We start from the raw sequence: 15,420 nt of genomic DNA, 5'->3' as shown, positions 1-15,420 counted from the left end.
TGTTTAAACTGCAATTAAACTGTCAGGAAATATCACAGTCGATTAAACAATTTATATCATCATTCTCTATTTGACACAAAAATACAGAAGCATTACCACACTGTGAAATGTACCTTCAAAAGTGTTCCTAAATCCCATTAAATAAATAGTACAATGAAAATATGTTAAAAACCAACACAAGTTAGGAAAGTGATGGAAAACAAAGATAAGCCAATGGGTATAGATGTTAAAATATATTCATCAGGAATGGCCGCTAAACCCTACAGAGTCACCTTATGCACCCACTGTCACATTTTTATGTAACTGACATGTCATTAATCAGAAAGTTTAATGCAATTGTTTACTTAATTTTAAAAAGTTCCCTTGTGCTTCACCACACATTTATTAGTGTCCTTTGGAATTCCTTCTCTTAATGATTTCATTGTTTAGTTCTGTTTCAAACATTCTCTTATTTTTTTCTCAACTCATTTTTCTGCCTTTCTCCCTCCTGTCATCTTTAGTTCTGCACATATAGTATATATTATAGGCCATAAGTTGTTTCTATTATGTCCACATACCTTTTTCACTCTTCTCACCCACATGCTATCTGGGTTTTTCACTATGCTTTCTCTGAGTTATGTTTCTTTCTATTTTGTACCTTTCCAATATTCTCCAACCTTGAAAGTATAAAAAAGTGAAAATATCTGAAAAGTCTTTGGCCAAAATATTGCATCAACTTAGCTCTTAGTCAGCAAAAATAAATCTGATGCACTAAGCAGCCTCCTCTTGTCTGTCAAATGTCTCATGTTTCCTCTTTCCTCTCCTACAGTTATATTTCACTTCAAACCTCATAAGTACATGTATGGTTTTTATTACTATTTCATTACCTAAATAACCTTAATTCTTTGGTCTATTTCCTGCTCTAATTTATTTTGCTGTGCAGATTTCCTTTGTTCTTCTGCTCTTCACTATGTCTTGTTCTCATAAACAAGATGTAGCAACTCCGCACTCACAGCAACATAAGTAGTTCTGCACTCTTCCTTAATATTCGATTTTTTACAATTTCAACAATTTCGAAGCTTAAATGTCTTCACTCATGATTTTCATGCTCAGATATAATGCTCTGTTCTGTAACAATACTATGCTGCTTTGCTATACTGTATTCCATTTTCAGTCTCCTCTGTCTTTCATTGTTCTGATTCTCTCTAGGCTCTGAAATATTATTCTCTAATCATTACAGCTCAACTCTGTATCCTATAACATTGTTACACTTTACTCCATTTACTCTGTGCTGTTCTTATAGATCCCTCTTATAGATTTTCTGATTGCCTTTTGCTGCTGTAATATTCTTTAATATTCTCTATTCTTTTAATATTCAATGTGTTCTTCCCTTAATAACTAAGTTTGCATTGTGCACCCAGTAGGTGTCCAGTGCTTTTCAACTTAGTACTTGATTTGCCCTATGTGTTCCTATACATTTATTCTGCATTCTCCTCTTCTCTAATGTCCTCTTCATCTTTTGATGCTCTACTACTCTAAACTCTAAAGCCACTATACTCCATACATTCCCATCACATCTGTAAAATTCAGTTCCACAAACACTGCATTGGCCTTGTATTCTTCTCAGATAGCAATTTTACAGTAATTTTTGTTTCCCTTTTTGGCTCAGTATCTTTTTTACCACTTTCTGTAGATTCTATTCTCCTTACTTCTCGTATCATATACCCTTACAGAATGGCTACTTCACAGACAATTTCTTTGCTCATATTTTCTTCTCTCATTCTTATTCCGAGTCACATTTTGATTTTATCAGTTATGCTTTGTCCCTCATGCTGTTCACATTTTCCTAAGACGCCTTATGCTCATTACAAGTGCTGTCACTAGCTGAGGTTTTTATGCACCTTTTCTATGTTCTTAACTTCTTAGAATTACTGGGCACAGTCTAGCTAGTGGTATTTATATCAATTCAATTTTCTAAAGTTAGTTTTCTTTTACAGGGTCATAGGAAGGTAAAGGCTGTTCTATTATAACTGATTGAAATACAATGATAAAAATTGATACTGTAGCACCATGAAGGCATTAACTACGTTTCACCAAATTTAGCATGCATGATGATTACTGTATATCCATTTGACAAACAAATCCTTAATTGAAATTTATTTAAATACCAAACATTCTGCACCTTTTCCTCAATGCCTAGAAGGCATACAAGAGCTCTATGCCAACAGCTGATGGAGAAAGCAAATAAGTGACAGGTATGATGATGACACATCTTACAGAAAGGATGAGCAGTGAATTGGAAAGAATATCTCCACTGTGAAATGTGGCACCAGTAAGTAGTTGAAAAGATAAAGACTTGTAGAACCCAGGCAGGACTACAGAGAGGGATGATTGACAGGGAAGATCAAAACAAACGCACCGTGATTACAGACTACAGTACAACAACCATGTAAATATGTTCTGTGCCAGCATAAAGTGTCACAGTATAAAATATTAACTGCTGTCTACATGACACTAACCCACACTTATCAGTCTCCTTGATACTTCAGCAAATTCAGCAAAGATTTCTTTTGTCATCAAAAAAGACAGAACTGAGTAGCACAGTGTCACAGATTCATCTCTGGTGATGAGTCACATTTCTGCTAAGTGACTGACATATCTGGTCAACAGAAATCCTGGAGAAAGGGCTCTTCCAAAGATTATTGTTAAAAACGATATTTCACCTGCATCTGGCACAATGGTGTGAGGTGTTAGTGTAAATGGTAGGGAATCACAGTTGTTTTTTACTGAGGATGGCATATGTTCTCAGAAGCATGTCTAATGGTTGATTGACCGTGATGTCATCCCCTTCATGTGCACCATCAAAACCTGTGCTTTCTAAAACACTACCAGCATTATTAGAAGGGTCTTCAAAACATCGTAGCTACTGAATCGCTTGATACTTCCCCTAAACGAAATCATTCAAGTGCGTATGGGACACTGTTAGAAGACCCCCAGTTGAACCCCTTACACATCCTATAAGGTAGTAGATGACTTTCATTAACTCATTGTTGACAATCGACACAAGTGTGCTACTGTACTAATGGTGGATATACTATTTGCTGAAATTTTGTAAGCAACATTTGAAAACCTATCTCAGAGAACTATAAATTTAATGATTTGCTTTGCTCTGACTTGGACTGGCAACCTGTCTATGTGTTGTAACTGCCTAGTGCCCAGTGACTGCTGGGATAGGTTTCAGCTTCCCTACAACTCTTGCCCTAGATAAGTGAGTTAAGAAAATGGATGGATGGATAAATGGATAACTGCTACATGATTTTTCCAAAATGTGGTGGAAATAAGAAGAAACTTTCAAGGTGTTGTAATTTCAATTTTCAGCAATATAGAAAAATACATATTTTCACAACCATTTAACTTAATTCATGGCCTACCTTAATGGCACTGGATAAGAGGGCAAGAACCATCCCAGAACAAGGGCCTAGTCTATCATGGGGTGCACAATTCCTAACAACCCATAATAACCTTCACTCTAGGCACTAATATGCATCAGTGATCCCCCTAGCATGTGGGAGAAAGATCAATTTATCAGGAGAAAAACAGGGAAAATAAGCAAATTCAAAACAGGCAACAACAAGGAGTAAAATTTGGGAATCCAAAAGTCAGAATTGCTAACAACTGTGCCATTTATTGAAGAAACAAGTGTGGCAAGCAGCTGGGGGTGGCACCCAGCCGGGATGCCTGGAAGGACCGGAGGAGGGATTACGTCTCCTCCAGACCACGAGGGGGTAACCGCCCTGGTGGCTTTGGGGAGCACGGGAACTAAGCTTGGAAGCTCAACCCTATAGGGGCCCGTGGTCACCGTCAGGGGCGCCCTGATGCCTGGAAAGCCCTGGTCCTCAGCACTTCTGCCACACCTGGAAGTGCTTCTGGGTGTGCAGCCAGTACTTCTGCCACACTGGGGAGTGCCAGCAGAAGATTATCGGGAGGCCCCTGGAGCACATCCAGGTGATTATAAAAGGGGCTGCCTCTCTCCTTTCAGTGGCTTGAGTCGGGAGCGGAGAAGGATGGAGCTCGGGAGGAGTGGAAAGGAGGCGGCCTGAAGAGAAGGCAGTGTGAGAAAGGCCTGGACTTTGGGGGTGTGTGCTTCACTGTATATAATATGTATAATAAACGTGTGTGGGTGTTTGAACCATCGGTGTCCGCCTGTTTGTGTCCGGGCCAGCCTCCACACAAGTAATTGTAAATATAAAGTGAATGGGCCAAATAAATGTGTTAGAGTTAATTCAAGACAGAAAAATAAAACATAATTGCCTCCAATCTCAATCTTTTTATATGTGAGACTGGGACTCTCACAACGATATAATAGGAAGTTGCCAAAGAAAGTTGGGAGGCTGCACCTTACACTGATACAGACCTGGATTTATCCCGTATAAACTCATTATTCCATAGACCTATATCTCTCTTATTTACTGCTGCTTGATATTGTTTTAATTTCACTCACTTTTATACTTCCTATTTATCTGAATCAGTATTTTTCAGACTTTTATTGCTGAGTTTAGCATATATATATTCTACTTTATCAACTTTATTAACTTTATAAAGTCAATGTAAATTCCTAACACTCTCAACCTTTATACTGTCCTTGACCCAAGCAGTAACTCCTAAGCCTTCTGTCCTAAGCTTTTGTTCCTGCTGTCCTTTTTTTACCTTTCTCTGCCTTGCCCATGCCCTGTCCATGTATACCACAGTTACTTTCTACCGTCCATCCTCCCCAGCCACTCACTCCCTGTTTGCCCAGTTTATACCCATTTCTACATTTTCTCATATTGTTACTTCTCTTCCAAATGTCAAATGCCCTGCAGTTTTCTAAATTATTTGTACCTTTTCCCAAACAGAAGTTGTTATTATTTTTAATAATAGAGCATTGCCAACGGGCATAGGATCACGCCTAAATAAAATTGCTGGTGCAGGAAAATACTAACCTTTAAGTGAGCAATACAAGGTGAGTACCTCCTTTTGTGGTTTTTGGCAAGAGAACAAAATCTGATTATTTTGATGTCATTTACGCACCTTGGCCACAAACTGCAGAATAATCATTCGTCTTGCTAACAGGGGTATGGTGCCCAGCCATGTCACTTTTAAGTACTATACCAAATGGAAAAAAAAAAACCTGTTTCAATCTAACAAGAAACCCCACCTCTACTTGTGATTGGACACCACGTTCTGTTTCATGGCCATAGGCAAATATTGTTTATGTGTACAATTATTTAAGCATTTTACTGGTAATTTATTTACAAATCATAAGTGCACTGAGCAAGTGTCCACATGTTTTTACAATCAGAGGAATCATAGGTTAAATGATTTGCTCAGGTATCACAATAGGTCTGTGGGGCGATTGAATATGACAGTTTACAGTTTAACACATTTCTGGTAAGAGGTCACATTACTTATGCCTAGGATAATTGGTATTATTCTGAATATAAAATAAAAACTGGTGGTCCTGGAGGGCTGCAGTAACTGTAGGTTTTCATACATATTTTCCATAGTTTTGCTTGCTTTTTGATCATTTGTTTTTCCTTAATCAGCAGCTAAACAATAAACAGATCCAACCATTTTTAAAATGTCCAGAAAATATAATTAAAATATAATTAACAGCATGAACTAGCTTCTAATAACTAAATTGTTTTGAGCAAAAATGGTTGCCTTTAGGAGTTATGTTTGTAGCCCCTAAGTTAGCTGTTGGCTCACAGTGCATCTTATTATTGTTTAGGTACTGGTTAAGGAAAGGAGAAACAATTAAGAGTTCTGAGTCTTAAAAATCATGTTAAATGACTTTTTAGCAGCAGTAATAGGTTACTAATTGGGAAAGTTGCCAAACCAAAACCCTAGAGTCATTGAAGCCCTCCAGGATTTAAGTTTGATAGTATACTAGTAGCATATATTGCAAAAACCCAGTAGTGCAAGAAACACTTAAAGTAATGCTAGTGGTAGTTAGCTCTGAAAATGACCATTGGTTTCTTCTGCAGCTGGACTTTAATCTTTTGTCTTGTGTAGTTCCATGTGCTCCTGGCTGCATCATTCCTGTGCCTGTACATACATGCCATCAGTCTCGCCCACTTCACTCACCCAGGGTCAGAGGCAACCTGTCTCTCACATTATCCCACATCCCAAGGCCACAAGCTCACTGAGGACCACGCAGCTTGGCTAAAGGATTTTAGAAGCAGGGATAGACAGTTAAAGTGCTCTTTAAGTGCTGTGTCTGCACACCATGTCCAAGTTCTCAGGAGATACTTTAATGGCCGGCTTCTCCAGGTATCTCTGCCCACTCTGTTAGTCCTTTTCCACCTGCTGAGGTCTGGAAGCAGGGTGCTACACTATATATGCCAGCAACAGGAATTCATTAATGATTTTATTAGTTTCCATTCATCTCTCAGGTTTACAGACAACATTTCCAACACAACTCCACCATTTTTAGATATTAGTTTTTCTATCAGTTTCCCCGGATTAATAATCTCTCTCTATTCCAGGTCAACTGACTCACACAGTTATATCCTCTGCAGCTCCTTCCATCCCTGGCATACTAAAAAAATCTCTATCACTTTCATAGTTCCTTAGACTCGGCCCCCACTGCAGTGATGAGGTTTATTTCTGAAATTAAGCATTCAGAATGAGGAGTTTCTTCACTGATAGAGGATACCTTCTCATATTATGGACAAGGCCTTCAATCAAGCCAGGAATAAACCTCATTGCATCCACTCTAAGAGAAACCTCAGTAATGAGACCCACATTATTGAGGTCCTCCAATACAGAACATTTCATATCTCTTGATTGTGGCCACACTGATCTCTCTGTGTTCTTTCATATGACTTAAATGACACCTTTAAAAGAAAAGCAGAAGAAACTAAGCTCATTCTCAGGTCGGGAACACAAGTTTCTCCAGGTCTTATTTCTGACCAACTATTAATCTTTCGTTTTATCTTCTCTAATGGCAGCTTTTTTTCACCCACTCTTACCTTTTCTCCTTTCAACTGCCCTTACTTTGTTCCTTCCTTTCCCCTATTTACGTTACTTTTTTGTTTTTCTTTTTCAGCGCAGAGCCCCACACTAGCTCCTACGGTATATATACAATATGTGTGTGTGAGTGTGTGTGTTATTGTATAGTGATACAGAATATTCATTGTCTTTCTTTATTGTGTGCTGTTGGTATTGAATTACTGTCAGTATTCTCTGGGAGGCATACAAGTAAGAATGCCATTGAGCTATGTAGACATGTCTATAAAAAATAAACTGAAAACATTAGCAACACCAATAGGTACACTAATAATTAGACCAGAAGTAGAAATGGAGGGTCTGTAATGGCACTTTCCACTCACATTAGGAAGCAAAGGAGGTTGATAACTGTTTTCCCATGATAACTTTCAATAACAAAAAAAAAAAAAAAGGCCGAAGAAAACATTATTACGCCAACCGACATAAGGACCCGATATTTGCATACTTACCACATGAAAGCTATGGAGGAAATTGCTAATATGACAACTGTAAATGTTCATCTTTTGTCACCACGTTATTTCATGTGGCCATATTTTGCATAAAACGAAGACGTTACAACAAGAAAAGTATGTGCGTTCAGTACTACGACGCTTGACTATTTTGTGACTTAGTCTCTGTATGACGTCACGGTCAGAAACCGCTCAGTAACCGCGTTCTCACTAGGGCCTCATTCAATATGTTCCCGCGCCACTTCTCGTTACTCAGAGAAGGTCGAGCGCAAACGTTCATGCACAACTTGCCCTCGGAAAATGAACTTTTGTGAGACACTGGCCAGCAATTAAAAGGTGCGGGACGCATTTTTAACCATCTTCCTTCCTGTTTTTCTTACTTTTGTGATGTAAAGTGATCAGTAACGTTAACATTTCCGAATGCATTTAATTCAAGTTCGAGGGGACCGGAGCCTACCCATGCAACATCAGGCGAAGGAGAGGAACCAATTGAGGAAGGGAGCGCCAGTATACCGCATTGCACTCTGTGGCAGATTTAGATTCGTCAGTTAACCAAATATGCGCATATCTTTGGAATCTGATAATACATTTAGGAAAACGTTAAGTACGCGGAAAAAAGCAAAGCAAACGCGAAGACAAACGCTACCCAGGCATCGTGCGGGTCTAAGAATTCAAACCCAGGACGCTGAATCCGTGAGGCCAATTCGTTATCCACTGTTACAACACGCAAATGCGAAAGGAGAAATAAATAATGTCCTTGGATATGTGTTTAAAGAAGACTACATGCTTTTTCTTTCCCTTCTCAATAGCTTAACTTTTTTTTCGTCTCTCTCTGACTTTCTAACTGACCAGCCCTCTGCCTCGCAGGCTCCTAAATTCCAGTCAGTACTTCTCGCCTCTTCTCTGTCTCAACATGCCGCTTTGCACCAGCAGAATTTGCCCCCAGCTCTCCGTGTCCTCGTTTTTTTGGCTGCGCTTAAAGAGGCAACATTCATTTTAAGACGATGCTGAGGCATTCGGTTTAGGAAGACTTCCAGGGGTGAGCGGGTCAGACCACCTGTCCGTACCAGGTGAACGTCTGACAGACATACGTCAATGTCTTTTACAAGTGTGCATATCAGCGGGGGGTGTTGTTCATAAAATTGAATTTATCACACTTTAAGAAGTTAAGATTGAATTAGATTGAAAACAAATAAAACACATAAATTGGAAAAAATTAGATAAGTGTTTGGAATACTGTAATGATTATTTAAAACAATAAATAAGTCAGGTTAAACGTTACTTTAAATACCCAGGCATAATGCTAAGTATTAAAGTCAGTTCAGTATTTCAAAGCGTCTGCGGTCTCAGCTTTCAATTGTGGCCACCATTTGAGGCGTGTAAATTACAAGTTATAAATAAAACAGCAAGCATTTGATCTTGGTCACTTGGTTGCAAACATAGTAACTCTGCATATACGTTATATTTTCAATGAAACAGACGACATATTTTTGCCTAAACAAAGCTTTATTTACCTTGTACTGAATTTGATCCGGGTGCTCTGGAGGTAGGCTACAGTTCCTAACTGCCCAGTAAAGGAAGAAACAGGTAGAGAACTGAATGCATGGAGTCAAAATTAACATCAATATATATATATATATATATATATATATATATATATATATATATATATATATATATATATATATATATATATATATTTTAGTCTTCCAGACATAGGCTTCCCCTAACACATCATTCACCCTATCTCTGGACTAGCTTTCAGCTTGCTTGCTAACTCCACAATTCTAGGACAAACTTGTGATGTGACATTTGTGACACAACCCACCTCATCTGATGTTTATACCTGTGCCAAATCATGAAAGTAACAAAGGTTAGGAAACTCTGTCTACTTGATTATTTAAACCTACTTTACTTGTTGTCATTCTGACACCCATTTTTGCTCAAAACGATACAATTATTCCACAATTGGAGCACTGGTTGTTTAAGCTGGTCAGAATCACACAATGACTCAGTAATGGGGATTGAACTGATACTGTTGTGGCACATAGTCCACTAGGTAACACATCTTAACAACCAAGTGGGAGTTTTTATACATTTTTATTATTTTTTTTATACTGAAGCGCACATTGTTCTGGGGCACAGACACAAATATTTTAGTATCACATTATTGCCATGAATCCATGTTGCTTACCTGCAGGGATTCAGGGACTTGGGGGTTTAGCCTGATGGATCAGATAAAAGGCAGTGATAAACTTGGGAAGGGTCGGAATTCAGATTTTATTACACATGAATATTTAATAACAAATTATATTCTATTTTATGTAGTTTTAACCCTAATACAGCATTTCTCAATCTTTAAGTATTTGCGACCCGAGTTTTCATAACAGTTTTAATCGCGCCCCTTAATGTTTTTTTGAAACCCTAATGAAATGTATTCCTATATTTTTTGCTGCGGATACACCTCCACAAGTTTTATTATACCTACTTAACTTTTATCGGCATTTATCTAACTCTATATTTATTTTTCTAGTATCAGAATGTACAGTAGTTTAAGTTAATTTGTTTTGGTTTCAATAGATGCATTTTTCATATTTTCGATTCTTGTTTTTTTTTTTTCACATCTTCGCACCCCCTTTTTTGTTACTTTGGGTTGGTGCACCCCACAGGTTGAGAACCGCCTCCCTACTAGTTTTCAAATGACTTTATATAAAGTAAAAAAAAAGGATTAAAATGAATTTAAAAAATGGAATTCAAGTCAGTAACCAGCAATCAAACAAGGTGAGGTTAGAGTTGCCAATTAACCTAACATGCAAAACTTTGATCTGAAAACAAGACTACATAAGGTAAAAAAAAAAAAACCAAAAACATTCAATACACAAAGAAACTCAAACAACCTCTGCACAGGCAGTGCCCAGGCTGTGATTTTAAGACAGGACTCTGGAACTGTTAGGTAGCAATGCTTTATTGGTATGACATGGAAATAATACAATAAATTAGAAAAGTGACACATATGTTACAAATATAGTTTTTCTTAAATTTCTGCAGGCCTGCTATAGTTTCCTCCATTTTCAAAGTTCCCTTTAAAGGTGTAGAAAACTGTACTCACTGACACCTTGACTTTCTTTTCAGTTTCTCTTAAGGAAAGATTTACACTTTTAAGGGTTAAAATGATCTGTCTATCTGTCTCTCTGTCTTCCTTTATTAATTTGCTTGTTTCTTGCTATTATGATGGCAATATACAGTACAGTGCAGTATTTTCCAAATAATGATTCAGAGGGTGTAGCAACACAGTTTGCTCCAACACTACTATCATTAAGACAGATGGTTTGTAAGTAATTCTCAAAAGTTGCTGGTACGTGAATGAATGCTGACTTCTAGTTTGATTGTTTCATAAATAGCTTATGGGATGTAAGGGACAGGAGCTTGCATGCCAGAGAGAAAATGGCGTCATATGTCCAACTGGGTGTCCTACTGCATTCTGGAGTTTTAAAAGGAAGTTAAGTCATATCCTACCTGAGTAGAGCCTGCAAAGAACTTTCCAGGGACATGCATTTGACTATATACAGGTATATATAGTGTCTTTACATTTGATTCAACAAGGTCACTTGGCACTTTTAAAAAACACACTCATGCTCATCCATACTAAGCTAATTTAGAGTTTCCAAGTACTAAGAAACTACCCATTGATGTCTTGGAAATCTTTGGGATAATAGAGGATTTTTTTATACAATATGAATCTGAAATCTGCATGTGGTCATTGTCTATGTGGCATTTGCATTTTACCCTTTTGCCTATTTATACAATAGTATAGTATAGTATATATATATATATATATATATATATATATATATATATATATATATATATATATATATATATATATATATATATATATATATATATATATATATATATATATATATATATATATATAGTGATAATAATACGCTAAAGACATCATAAAGGTTTGGGGCAGCCACCCATATATTGTTTTTCACAGCTGCAAAAGGGTTTGTTGTATTAGAAATACAAAGTGCATTTCACAGAGTCCAATTAACATTGGCTATAGTGGCCCAAGATGGAGGTTTTAAAGGCCTGGAGAGGAACTGATGTCATCAAAATGGCTGGAACCAGAAGTGATGTCAACAAAGGGGCCTACTTCGGAAGTGATGTCAGCAAAGGGGCCGGCTTCGGAAGTGACATCTTCTGAGGTGCCGGAACCTTGCAGGATTTCCCGGGAAAGGTCTGTAGGGAACTGAGAAAGACAGTCAGTGCACTCCGCCGCCCCCTGGTCAGATGTTTCATTACACTTACTCAGGCCCTTTAGCTGCCTCTTACTCTCACGTGTGTGACAATATACATATACTGTATATATATATATATATATACAGTGCATCCAGAAATTATTCACAGCGCATCACTTTTTCCACATTTTGTTATGTTACAGCCTTGTTCCAAAATGGATCAAATGAATTTTTTTCCTCAGAATTCTACACACAATACCCCATAATGACAACGTGAAAAAGTTTACTTGAGGTTTTTGCAAATTTATTAAAAATAAAAAACTGAGAAATCACATGTACATAAGTATTCACAGCCTTTGCTCAATACTTTGTTGATGCACCTTTGGCAGCAATTACAGCCTCAAATCTTTTGAATATGATGCCACAAGCTTGGCACACCTATCCTTGGCCATTTTCACCCATTCCTCTTTGCAGCACCTCTCAAGCTCCATCATGTTGGATGGGAAGCGTCGGTGCACAGCCATTTTAAGATCTCCAGAGATGTTCAATCGGGTTCAAGTCTGGGCTCTGGCTGGGCCACTCAAGGACATTCACAGAGTTGTCCTGAAGCCACTCCTTTGATATCTTGGCTGTGTGCTTAGGGTCTTTGTCCTGCTGAAAGATGAACCGCCGCCCAGTCTGAGGTCAAGAGCACTCTGGAGCAGGTTTTCATCCAGGATGTCTCTGTACATTGCTGCAGTCATCTTTCCCTTTATCCTGACTAGTCTCCCAGTTCCTGCCGCTGAAAAACATCCCCACAGCATGATGCTGCCACCACCATGCTTCACTGTAGGGATGGTATTGGCCTGGTGATGAGCAGTGCCTGGTTTCCTCCAAACGTGATGCCTGGCATTCACACCAAAGAGTTCAATCTTTGTCTCATCAGACCAGAGAATTTTGTTTCTCATGGTCTGAGAGTCCTTCAGGTGCCTTTTGGCAAACTCCAGATGGGCTGCCATGTGCCTTTTACTAAGGAGTGGCTTCCGTCTGGCCACTCTACCATACAGGCCTGATTGGTGGATTGCTGCAGAGATGGTTGTCCTTCTGGAAGGTTCTCCTCTCTCCACAGAGGACCTCTGAGCTCTGACAGAGTGACCATCGGGTTCTTGGTCACCTCCCTGACTAAGGCCCTTTCCCCCGATCGCTCAGTTTAGATGGCCGGCCAGCTCTAGGAAGAGTCCTGGTGGTTTCAAACTTCTTCCACTTACGGATGATGGAGGCCACTGTGCTCATTGGGACCTTCAAAGCAGCAGAAATTTTTCTGTAACCCCAGATTTGTGCCTTGAGACAATGCTGTCTCGGAGGTCTACAGACAATTCCTTTGACTTCATGCTTGGTTTGTGCTCTGACATGAACTGTCAACTGTGGGACCTTATATAGACAGGTGTGTGCCTTTCCAAATCATGTCCAATCAACTGAATTTACCACAGGTGGACTCCAATTAAGCTGCAGAAACATCTCAAGGATGATCAGGGGAAACAGGATGCACCTGAGCTCAATTTTGAGCTTCATGGCAAAGGCTGTGAATACTTATGTACATGTGCTTTCTCAATTTTTTATTTTTAATAAATTTACAACAATTTCAAGTAAACTTTTTTCACAATGTCATTATGGGGTGTTGTGTGTAGAATTCTGAGGAAAAAATTAATTTAATCCATTTTAAGGCAGGAATAAGGCTGTAACATATCAAAATGTGAAGAAAGTGATGCACTGTGAATACTTTCCGGATGCACTGTATATATATACATATATACTGTACATATATACTGTATATATATATATATATATATATATATATATATATATATATATATATATATATATATATATATATATATATATTGAGATGGATGGCTGGGAATCATGCCCTGTTGGGAAGCCTGGGAGAGCAGGGGACCAAGAAAAGGACAGCCACCCTGGGTTACATTGGGGCCACAAGCATGGGGCTGTAACACTCAAGCCTGTTGGGTTACGTGGCCACCACCAGGGGCCGCTGGGATAATTCCGGAGCTGCGGTCTGCTGTACTTCCGCCTCAACCGCAAGTGATGCCAGTAAAGGAGCCAGATTTAAAATACAGACAGGGCTTAATTGAGGAGCACCTGGAGTACTTCCAGGTGTGGTATAAAAGGGGCTGCCCCAGTCCACTTGGGGAGCCGAATAGGAAGAGGACAGAGCTTGCAGAAGAGGAGTGGAGGCAGTGAAGAAAAGAAGGGAAAAGGAAAGAAAGATAAAGAATAAGGACTGAGGAAGTTTGTATTGGCATTGTGTGCTGCAGGAAAAGTAAAATAAACCGTATGTATTTGGGAACATTCTGTGTCCATCTGTCTGTGTCTGTGTGCTATGGGTGAGCCTCATGATGGGCTGGTGCTCCACCCAGTTTTGACTCACACCCTGTACCAAATGCTGCTGAGATAGGCTTGCTGCAATTCTTAAAAGGATAAGCTGGTTAGAAAATGGATAAATTGCTAGACATTTTAAGTTAGTATTTAGGAAACAGACAGGATTTGATTAAATGTAATTCTGCATATCATCATACTACCATTATCTTCTTTTTCCACTGAAATATTTTTAGCTCTGTTTTATCTGATTTCTTTCATATAGGTTTAGATTACTGTGTGTAACTCTCTTGTGATATGGCTGCACAATCGACTTATAGAACAAAAATTCTGGATGAATCTTTTGACAAGTGTTTCGATCTTAATCAAAATAAAACAGAAATGCTAATAGCTGGTCCTCTTGTCAAAGTTTAAAGCTCAATAGCAGGTCCTCCTTGGTTCTTTTGTTGTCTTGCAAATGTTTGGAATCTTATTTTTGATTGTAATGTATCTTTTGTGAAACAGATAAATTCTGTGGTCTACAGTTGCTTTTTCCTGCTTTGTCTTTTAGCCAAGGTTAAGCCTTTTTTTATCTCCTAGGGATCTTGAGAAAGTTACTCATGCTTTCATCTTTTCTTGGCTTGATTACTGCAACTCGTTGTATTCTGAGATCATCAAATCTCTGATATGCAGGTTGTATTTGGTGCAGAATGCTGTTGCCTGTTTTTTTGGTTGGGGCAAGAAAGTTTGATTCTGTATCTCCAATTTATGTCTCTTTATACTGACTGCCTGTAAGTTCCAGAATTGATTTAAAAATTTTGCTTCTGTCTTTTAAATCAATACATGGGTTTGCTCCCACCTATTTATCTCAATTGTGTGTTATACACCAGCAATCCAGAGAACTCATATCTACCAGTCAGTTGTCTCTTTTTGTTGCTCGTACTAAGTGTAAAACTAAGGGGGACAGGGCTTCTACAGCTGCTGCATCTCGTCTGTGGAATTCATTACCTAATTACATTAAGGAGTTACCTTCAATTTAACTGTTTAAAACTAGACTGAAGATGCATTTCTATACTCTAGCTGATCTTCAGTGATACTGATGGTTCCTTTCTCTTAGTCATTTTTTTAAAATTTACTGCTGGTTTGTATTGTGTTTTATTGTATTTTATTCTATTTATTTTACTTATGTTTATTGTATATCCATCCATCCATCCATCCATTATCCAACCCGCTGTATCCTAACTACAGGGTCATAGTGGTCTGCTGGAGCCAATTCCAGCCAACATAGGGCACAAGGCAGGAAACAAACCCCGGGTGGGGTTTTCTTTTCTATTCTTTTA

Source organism: Polypterus senegalus, chromosome 3 (genome assembly GCF_016835505.1).
Source record: "Polypterus senegalus isolate Bchr_013 chromosome 3, ASM1683550v1, whole genome shotgun sequence".
NCBI classification, from domain to species: domain Eukaryota; kingdom Metazoa; phylum Chordata; class Cladistia; order Polypteriformes; family Polypteridae; genus Polypterus; species Polypterus senegalus.
This window is presented reverse-complemented; position numbering follows the sequence as displayed.